Source organism: Takifugu flavidus, chromosome 13, assembly GCF_003711565.1.
Source record: "Takifugu flavidus isolate HTHZ2018 chromosome 13, ASM371156v2, whole genome shotgun sequence".
Lineage (NCBI taxonomy): Eukaryota > Metazoa > Chordata > Actinopteri > Tetraodontiformes > Tetraodontidae > Takifugu > Takifugu flavidus.
This window is the reverse complement of record NC_079532.1, coordinates 8039545-8049902: the sequence shown is the minus strand read 5'-3', so window position 1 is coordinate 8049902 and position 10358 is coordinate 8039545. Positions and strand designations below refer to the sequence as shown.

The window sequence follows — 10358 nt, the reverse complement described above, 5'->3', positions numbered from 1 at the left end:
GGTCAACATCTGCACGACGAGAGTTCCAATACAAAAACCCACAAATCAGTTGAAGCCTGTGTTTCTCACTTGTTTAACAGTTTTAGGAGGTTCTTGTCTTTAAGAGCCCACGAATTTATAGATCTAAGGAGAAGGAGAGCAGAGCAGCTGGAAAGGGATTCACGAAACGGCAAATTTCCACAGCTTCTCACATGCTGCCGGTTCAGCCAACAGAACTTGGATCCTTGAGTTTTGATCTCATATATTATACAGTAGATGTGAGAATAATATTTATTCAAGATGGCAACATTTTAGGGGGAAAAATGAGTGTCCAAACTGACAGTGGAAGAGATAACTGCACTGTAGCTCATCAAGTGATTAAGATGCATTCTGAAGATTTAAGGAGATTTTAGAGGCCGTCTTAAGGATCAAAGATCAAACAGCCTCTAAACAAACCACGGAAGCTTCAAACATGCCGATCAATCATTTGGATGCAACGAGCAGGCTGAACACACACAGGAATGAGGTGGTGGGTGGTGCCACCCGGGTGCTCTCATCACCCCCTGGGTGGCACTGACATGATAAAGACCGTCCCTGCCCCCCCCCCCGTGTATCGTTCAAGTGCATCCTTAATGTCTGTTGATGTTCTGTCATTTTAAGGCCTCGTCGCTCTGCTATCATGCTCTCTCCTCGCCCTCGTTAGCGCTAGCGTTGGTGGACCGAGGCTTCAGAATGCCTGCGTAAAAACCGCCATCCACCAGCCCTCCTCCACCCTCCTTCCCACAATCCTCTCTGCCTCTCAGCAGAACTGACCGACGCAGAGTTTCCTGGCCTGGATTCAGGAAATTGCTGCTCCAAAGAAGGAGGATGGAAACTTAGAGGGAGCTGCTTTGCCTTGGATACAATAAAACACACTAGCCCGTTCACACACACGCACACACACACACACGCAAAGGCTGGATTGCTAATTAGGATAGACAAACTGTCTGGATGTCTCCGAGGGGGGAAATCACAATAAAATGTAAAAGGGACAAAGAGTCAATGTTTCACTGCTGGGAGAATGTTGCTGTTTTCCAGATTGTGTCCCGTTATTTTGTCTGCTGTTTCTTCGCCGTTCAGGGTCGGTGAGGTTTCCTCTCGTGACTTCCTGTTTTGCTTTGAAAAGCTACCCTCCCCTTCTTTCATGTGTCACCTGCCTGATTGTCCTGATTGCTCTCACGTCCCCCATATTTCGTCTGCGTCTGTCCTTGTCCCTTGCCAGGGTCCTTCCTCCTGCGTGGACTTCAGCCTTTCCTCCTGGTCCTGGTTTCATGCCGCAGCTATGAATCATAGCTATCCTCAACTACCCTTCAAAGCCCTTTTTGCTGCCTCCTTTGGGAGTGATTATTATTTTGAGTTGGAGCTCCAGAGAGTTCCGTGGAGCCTCCCCTTACCTCACCTGACCCAATGACCTTCATGTCCACCTGTCTCCGCCGCTTCCCTCACATACACACCTCCCTTCTCTTCCAGGTTGTCTTCTTGTGCGATGACTTTAAACCTCTTGTGATGCGAGCCGATGTGGATTCAGAGTGAGATTCTGCGTGACCTCTGACCTTTAGAACTCCCGAAACCTTTCGTAGTTGACTGAGCGTTGGGTCGACTGGGTTCTGTTCTCAGGAGCGCACATTTTTTCCACGCCCTTGTTATCACCACTTGTAATCTTTTTTATTACCCCTCCATCTGCGTCTCCTTCCCCTCTCGTGATCCTGTGGTCCCCGGCAGGGAACAGACGCGGGCCTTTTTCCTGCTGTGTGGTGTTCCTCTGCACCAGTGACTCAGTCTTGCCATTGAATAACAGAGTTCCCTTCTTCCTCTCTACGGAACCAGCCACTACAGTACATCGTGTTTTCTCAGTAACAAACTCCAGATCCCGACACAGATTTCATCAAGGTTTCATCAATATCGGTGAGAAGATTCTGCTGATCACACATGTTCTCCTGGATCAGGTCCATCAAGCTGGTGTCTACGTAGCTGTAGCTTGTTGGGGGCAGGTTACTATGCCAACAGCAGGTTGCCAAGGGGATAGCGGTGAGAGGATTACATAATGTAAACTGTGGGTTTGGAGCAGGATGGGTTTGGTCACTGTACTGGCTGTGGGACAATGTGGCCAATTCACACTGGGATCCAAAATAAGACATCACTGGAAAACTTTCCACACTGAAAAAAAGCAGGCTATAGTTAGCACGGTTTATTAAAGATGGCTTTTTTCAGTACAATACCAACAGATGGCTGCATTTTATGCACAAAAAGCCAGTGTGAGTCCGCAGAGGACACTCGAGGAAGGTATTTAGGATGTTTGCATATCAAGAGCTGGGCAGGAAAATGGCCCAGAGCGACCTGCCCCGTGTCAGGGAATTCCGTAGGATGTTGAGTTTGTCAAGACCCTGACAGGGAAACCCTATCATCCCGTGAAATTCCTTCCAAAGCCGCTCGCCACACACATGCGGCATTCTGGAGAGCTCAGCCTCGCTGACACGTACGCGCAAATGAACCCGAGTGAACCACATGACAGCAGATAAATGGAGGGAAAACCTATGGGGAGGGGAGGGGGGGGGGGGTGTCAGCTGATTAGCGAATGGGAACGTCAACCCCCCTCCCAGCCTGTCTGAGGACATCCCCGTGGCCACGTGGGTGGGCGAGCTGAGCGCGTACTGGTCGGGAGCGAGGATTTCCTCAGCCTGTCAGTGGAATACGGCTCTGCTAATGGGACTTGGGTCGGTGTGTGTAGATCTCCCACAGGCACACACCCTCATCCTCTGGCTCCCGCCGTCCCATGTCAGAGTATTGTATGACGCCCGGGAACGGTGAGGATATGACGGCATGTTTTGGAGCATGGAATGTGAAAACGACACCCAAGAGGGCTTTTTCTTCTCGTCCAAATAGGCCTCGTCGTGTTGCTTCCGTGTATTGTCAGCGGAGGGTTGACGGGAGGGGGTGGGGGGTCCAGCAGAGCCGCTTGGCAAGTGCTCCTTCAATGGTTTCTATCCAGAGGGAAAAAATATCTAATTGTGGTGGAGAGAATGATCCCAGAGGGCATGAACTTCAGTGTGCGCGTTATCCTTTGAGCCGACGGGGGAAGTGTTTCATGTGCTGCTCAGAAAGGTTTTCCTCGTCCTTAAAACTGCAATCGCAGAACAACTCGTGTTCCCACGAAGGCTGAAGTCCGGTAGGGTGTTTGGGCCGGGTGCTGTTGATCCCCCTCACCCCCATCCCTCAAACCGTTCAGGTTTGTTTTAAACAATAGCGGTGTTGAAGGTCAGAACTGCCGCTGTTGCTCAGTGCACGTGACTGTTGCACCTTTCAACATAACTCTGCCTGTTTGTCTCAGTGGCAACACTGCGGTTAACTTCTCAGTAGGCTGGGAAAACGCCGGTTTTGTCAGTTTGAGTGTGCCGTAACTCTCTCCAGACAACATTTAAAACCATTTCAGCCACCACCAACATTGTTTAAACGACCAGCCTGTCATGCAAAGACGACACAACCATCCTGTCTTCTGCGTTAGTCCAGTTTGGCAGCCGTTCACTGTTCACCTCCACCTCTGACCTGCTGAGAAAAACCCTCGTCTATTTTGGTAAAAGGCTCCACAAACAGACTGGATATCTGCCAGCATCTATCCTGGAAGCTGTGTTTCTCCCAGTTTAGTCATTTTACAGAACATTCTGCCAAAAACTGATAATTGAAGGCATAAAAGTGAATGAGGAAACGTTGGATGGATCTGAAAGCGAGCCGGAGCTGGCCTCGGGGGGATTCGGATAATCCGATCTTTCTGATCAAAGTGTGGTCGTCTGTCCCCAGTCGACCCGCTCATTCACCAAACGGGTAACAGGACGACTTCTGTAGCTAATTCGGGGGTTTCCATTACTGAGTGCTGCCTCGTTTTCTGAGCTAAACTACAGAGGATGGAAAGAAGAGCGATGAATGCAAGCTGTCATAAAATATACAGAAACGGGAGGATTTAGTAAACTAGTTTTTATTACCGTACTTCTGTCAGCGCTCCAGTGGGGCGTTCATTATTTTAATGACATAAATTCACAGTTATTAGCATTCCCTCTTTAGCACTGACGGCCTGCAGAGTGTCCAACTTTTGAGCGAACACCCGCTGATGCTGCACTCCAACCCGGCAGTGTTTCCATGTCCTCCAGTATTATGGGTAATCTAAATGATGTCAGTGATCTCTGTCGTGCATGTTTGACCTGCTGACATCATCGCGCGCGTCTGCAGGACCGTCCTGCAGGTGAAGAGGGGCAGCAGTGTAAACTTTGCACGCTGGGCGAGCAAGTGTATGTGCTATGATGGAATGCAGAGAATGTTGGTGGAGACATAAACAGCTGAATCAACAGAGACGCGATAACATAGCGGACGACTGCGTGGTGTTTCACCTCACGTGAACCCAAAAAGGGTGCGCGGACTGTCCCTGATTGCAGTCTTTCCACCCAGAAAAGCCCAGTCGCCAGCCCGCACGGCCTACTGCGGCTCTATGGTGCTGCCCATTGTGAGCAGGTCCAATTTATTGCAGTAGGGGTGGGGGGGAATGTTCTCTCAACAACCGCACAGAAACACCCAGGCTTGTGTTCAGGTGTCCAGCTGGAAGAGGAATGGAGGGGCTTTGCACATCTCCCACAGGCAGCACAATGGGAAAACAGATTTATAGCAACAGCAACAGGGGCAAAGAAAGATGGAAAGAAACATGGAAAGATTTAAAAACATGTCACGTACCCCTAAGTCCAGATTTAATCAGGTCCAAACCTGGTGGGGGTGGGTTCCAGCTTCAGGGCAAATTTCAAACTGAAAATATCCTCAACTCCATTTCTGGCGACCCTAGCCGTCACTGTTAATGTCACAGGCTAAAACCGCTATTTTATGCTATTTCTATAAATGAATGCGACAGGAACCAGACTACCAACAAAAACACTTGCATGCTTTCAAACTTGTTTCGCAGGAACATCCCTGGCGTAGGTAGAATACCAGAGCAGTGCTTCTATTAACAACAGCTGCGCCTCATTATCACCAAAGCTGTCCACCTACTGATACGTTCACATTCCTCATCCTGCAACCAGGATGTGGAACAGTACCAACTGGAGACAGACGAGGAAGGGAGGGACATGATGGGAACGAGTGTGTACCACCGATGCTCTGCTGGATCTGGATTCAGCAAAATATTTCAGATCGCTTTTAGTGTAGGACGGATAAACATGCATCAAAAAAGCTAGTGAGTGGTGAATTCCGTGTCTCCGGAGCCATACCTTCACGCCCGAGCGGGCTTAACTGGGTCCAATCACAGAGACAGAATCAGGCTTTGACACCAATTAGTCTGGTATATTGTGGAAAGAGTGTTGTAGCTTCAATAGGCGTCTGTTTTCAGCGGAGCTGGAGGGTCTGCATGAGGGATCGGAGCGCTGTTTGTCTGTCTGGAGGGGGAACACAGGGCCCAGTCAGCGCAGGGGTCTGTCACGCTCCCTGAGCACGGATCTGAAGCAGCTTGTCAACCTGAGTGAAGTCTATATGCAGCAAAAGTTTTCTTTGCTGAGTGCTTTTCCCTTCAGGAAAAACACGCAAAAACTCCCCCAAAAAACTGATTTTTCTGATTCTGATTTTTCCCTGATCAGCTTATTTCTCCGAGTCTGTCACAGGACGTCTCTTTTGATGCCTTGAGGAAGTTATGCAGGCAAAAACTGAAATGCAGAGACAAGCTCAGTTCTGCCCGTGAAGAAAGAACATGTTATCTAAGTCCCGAAGAATGAGAGTGGAGTAAAGAATTCCTGCCCAGCAAAGTGTTTTCTTATGTCCCCCTTTTATCAGAACAATAACGCTCACGCGGTCCTGTTACCGGACGAAGGCCTCAGCAGAACCTCGCGGATCAAGTCTCTGTTTTCTCACTGGCTTCGGTTAATTCAGCTAACCTGGAGGTTGGCGTTTTATTTTGGAAGGGCTGTTAATCAAATATACTTCCCTGACGTGCTTCGGCTCTTCAGCAGAAGGTCATGGGTTCGCTCCAGCCCGACCGGGCGCTGCCGTGCACCGAGCTCTTTCACCTCCGGAGTATGAGAGCTATGCGAGCGCACCTACGGGTGACGCAGAGCAGGTCGGTCCAGATATGCAGACGAGCAGCGCTCCTCGCGTGGAAAAGGCGTGAACGTCAGCGGCGCGGACAGAATCGCAGGCAGGAATAACAGCCGTGCACGTTGAGTTATGTGTGCACGACCGGGGTTGTGTATCACAGAGGTTAACCAGCACAACCGAGAGTCAGCTAAGTCTCTTTCTTAGGGGGGGGGGGGGTGTTTAGGCAGCATCTGGGTTGTCTTCTTCATCCTCACCATCACCTTCATCATCCTAATTATCATCATCATCATCATCATATATTAAGCTTATTCGGGTGGGTGACATAAAGGTAAACATCCCAGCGTGGCGTAGCGCCAGTGACGGGATGTCAGCTCTTAAACTGATCGTTTCCTCGCCTCGGCTTTAAAGGCATCGTTTATTTTAAGCATTTGCTACATTCCATGCAACGTTACGCTGTTAGTTAGAGTTTTCCTGCTTTGATAACAGAAAACAGTGACATTTGAAGACAAAAACTTAGTCGTTAGAGCCTGTTTACGTGCCTTTTTTTGTCAGGTATTTCTGAGAAAGTCTTTGATGTGGGTATATTTTCCAGGAATAGAAAAGCCAACAGGAGAAAGAGCAAAATGCTCGTGGGCACATTCTTTCAAAAAGCCACACCAAACACACGGAGCACGTCAGGTTTTCCTCCCAGTGGCTGCAGTCATGGATGAGGACATATTTAAGGTTAGGTATGCAGGATGTTTGGACTTTTTACACGTTGCTTTAAATAACTAATTGAACAGGTTAAAATGAACCTTTATTCTCCTGCCAGGGAGGTTAGCTGAGCCAGAGGGGATAAATGAAGTCATTAAAGTTTCCTTCAAGGCTTGAGTAAGATAAGAACTGGATCTTTCTTCTTTATTGTTCCTCAGTTTCCTGCAGCTATCCATCAAATGCTGAATGGAAAGGTTCCTGCGCTCAAACAAGTGTGGATTTTGGCACTGTCCAGCAGCCAGCCAGGTGGGTGTGGCCAAAGGTCAGAGGTCACCAGGTGAGTAGCGGGTCGGTGCTGACACCAGAACCTGCCGGTTGCTCACGGAATTTGTGAGAAGGTGAGGAAAGATAAAAGGCAGCTTTTGTCCTCCCTGTTCCTTTTTTTTCTGTCTGTACGCCCACTTCTGTTGGAAAATGAAGCGCCTGTTCGCAACATTCCCTGCTGTTATTGGAGCTTCTGTGATTGTCACAGTGGATGATGCTTCCCAGATGTTAGCAGCTGGCCCCCTGGTGTAGCCAAGGGTTCAAATCCAGGCACCCTTTTTTGTCTTCTGTGCATTTGCCAACAATAGCAACGATTAGCAGCTAAAATGTACCTGGGATGATCCAAAATTGAAGCCACTATTTTATAAAAGGGATAACCGGAAGGTTACGTGGAAGGTGATGGACTGCATTCTCAAAAGGGAGAGTAAGAGAATGCGTGCATGTGTGGGGTTGGGTGGAGAGAAGAGGAGGCAGGAGAGAGGAGAGGAGAGGTGGCTACGGAGCAGATCTGTAAACATCACACCCTTCTTACCACCTACACACACATTCTACCCATAACCTGGGTGGAGCCTGGCCTCCGACCAGAAGCAGCTCCTCGGTGATCTGTGGAAGCATTGATGAGGCATGTGAGGATGTTTATTCACATAACGGGAGGGGGTGGGGGGGTGAAAGGGAGGGAGAGAGAGTGAGAGAGAGAGGACGTGACCGTCACCCATCTGTGTTGACTACAGTGTTTACACTGTGTGTTTTCACTCTAACAGCATTAGTGCAGGTAACCAGGAAACAAACGTGATCAACATCTGAGAAGCCTTTCGTGTTTCATCTGGAGCTCCTGAAGCACCTGTGAGGTACTTGTGGAGCCCCAGATGATGTCGTCATGGCACGGGCAACATGATCTCCGTTCCTGTGGGAGTCTGGAGGGCATTCTGGCTGCAGCTCCACGCCTCGCTGCCACTTTAGGTCCTGCTGGTGCAGCCCACCACTGAACATCATGAGAGAGGCTTCAAGTCTTCTCACCGCGTCCACGGTAAAACGTGCACGAGAGCTGCTTTGATGATGCTGTTTCTGAGCAGGTACCCCAAACCGTAGTGGACAAGCCCCTGTATCACAAGCCGGACGTCCCATCGACACACCCTCACTCCGCTTGTGTCTTCCTCTGTGAAAGTGTATCAGGATTAGAGCCGTGGGGAAAACATGGACCGGAATAAAAAAAGAAGTAGCATTCGATTCGTATGACCATACAAGGCCGCCTCACATTCCTGCCACAGATATTTACAGGCTCTTAAACTTTGTTCTTGCTGCTTGCCAAAACTTTGGGGGAGGGATCTTATCTTGCTGGAGTCCAAGAGCCTTTTTTTTTTTAACATCATCATCGGAAGGGGAGGGATGCTTGAATGTAAAAGGTTAATGTGGAGAAAATGAGGTCTGCTGGGTGTTTGGGAGTGTAAATCTGGAAGGAGAAGCCCCCTCTTTTAGGGTTTCTGTGTGCCGGTGGTGACAGGCAGCTATGGAAACAGTTCAATTATTGCAGGAATTTGAGTTCATGGTGTCACTGTGGGTTTACACAAAGGTCTGAGGAAGCAACACGATCATGTTTTATCTCCTTCAGGGAGACGACCAGGGGTGACGGAAAGATGCAAAACAATTTAAAGACTGGACTGACTTTCCCCGGGCTTGTGTTTAATACGCTCATGACACTGCTCAATGGGGCCAGAACATGTTAGTGTAAAGAGAGAGAGAGAGACACACACACACACACACACACACACACACACACACACACACACACACACACACAGGTCTTCAGTATCACAGGGCTGTTCCATGTCATGAGTTAAGAGCGTCTTCTGTGTGTGAATGATTTTCCACTGCCCTGTTCTGCTCTGCCTGGCACAGCGGAGGAATCCCCTCATTAAAACCAGATGTAAAAAGACAAATCAAAGAAAATCTGGCTCTGGCACACACACACACACACACACACACACACACACACACACACACACACACACACACACACACACACACACACACACACACACACACACACACACACACAGAAACATGCAAAGAGAGAGAGAGAGAGCATTTCTGCATATAGGCAAGAACCTACAGTGTAATATTTGCAAAAACATAGATTATTATGTTGGTGTTTATTGACTTTGGAGAGAGTATTTGGGATGAATCTTTTCTGTTTGCCAAGGTTACTGAAATTGGGTTTAGTAGACAACGATGCCAGTGCTGAACTGCATCATCACAGGTCACCAACCATCACCCTTGGGCTGTAACCCTTTACCCGCTGTGTTTGTCCAAATATCCCGAAAAATCCCCCGAACCACAAAACATTGAAACCACCGTGGTTCCCTGAGGGGCCTTTCTTGTGTGAAAGTATCAACATGTGTTTTAGAACATTCTGAAGTGTTCTAGTCAGGCCTTCAGGCAATTCAAAGGATCAGACGGACACTTGTTTAGGAACCATAACGTTCTCTAACAAGTCACATGACTGAACCATTTTATTCTGCCCCCAAAATCTTTTTTTTCTCTGGAAGAATCATATGAGCAATCAGCACATGCTGCATTATTCTCACTAATCAAAAGAAATTTGGTTCGACAGGCTTGATAAAAACAGGAGCTGAAATAAGGACAGAAGCTGATGACCGCATCATGCTCTGCCACGCCCAAATTTTCTCAACCCGGATGCCTGATGATGAAGAAGAAGAAGAAGAAGATGATGATGATGATGATAATGATGATGATAATCATCTCCATGGAAAATGAAGTTCAGATGACTGATCCCATGCTCTTTCACAGGGGCCGAGATAGACGCACTGAGGCTTCCAAGCAGTATCTGTTAATGGAGGAAGGACCCTGTTCTGGTCCGTAAATGGTTCCAGTCAGTCATGCACAGGTTGCTGTTATTATGCTGCCATTAGTGGAGGCTTCTGTCTCCTCAAGCTGCTGCTTCTGTGTTGTTGCAGCCAATCACAGGCTGTGGCGTTCCTCCACTGTTTACTCTGACCAACCCAACCCCAGATGCACGCCTCACTGTCACGGCACAAGCAAACATACGTCCAGCTTGATGATGATTTTACGATCCTGTCGTATCCTGTTGTTATTTAAACAATTAGCTACTTTAACCTGGAATGAGGCCCCCAACTGCAGCTTTTTACAGTCTGTGAGGCTGAAAAGGCAGCGAGGAGCGCGAGGAACAGTGGCAGGAAAGGGGAACGTTCAGTGAAAAGCTCTGGCTGTTGGTTTACTCAGAG

The 10358-nt window shown here is 48.5% G+C and overlaps 1 long non-coding RNA gene across 1 annotated transcript; it reads right to left on the bottom strand.

The window, feature by feature from the left end:
• Positions 1-2483: 2483 nt before the first annotated feature.
• LOC130536312 (uncharacterized) lies at positions 2484-6071 on the bottom strand. Its single transcript, XR_008953326.1, has 3 exons — positions 4735-6071; positions 4398-4602; positions 2484-4246 (listed from the first exon to the last, which is right to left on the bottom strand). It is a non-coding gene; the product is annotated as an uncharacterized LOC130536312 (long non-coding RNA).
• Between the last annotated feature and the right edge of the window lie 4287 nt (positions 6072-10358).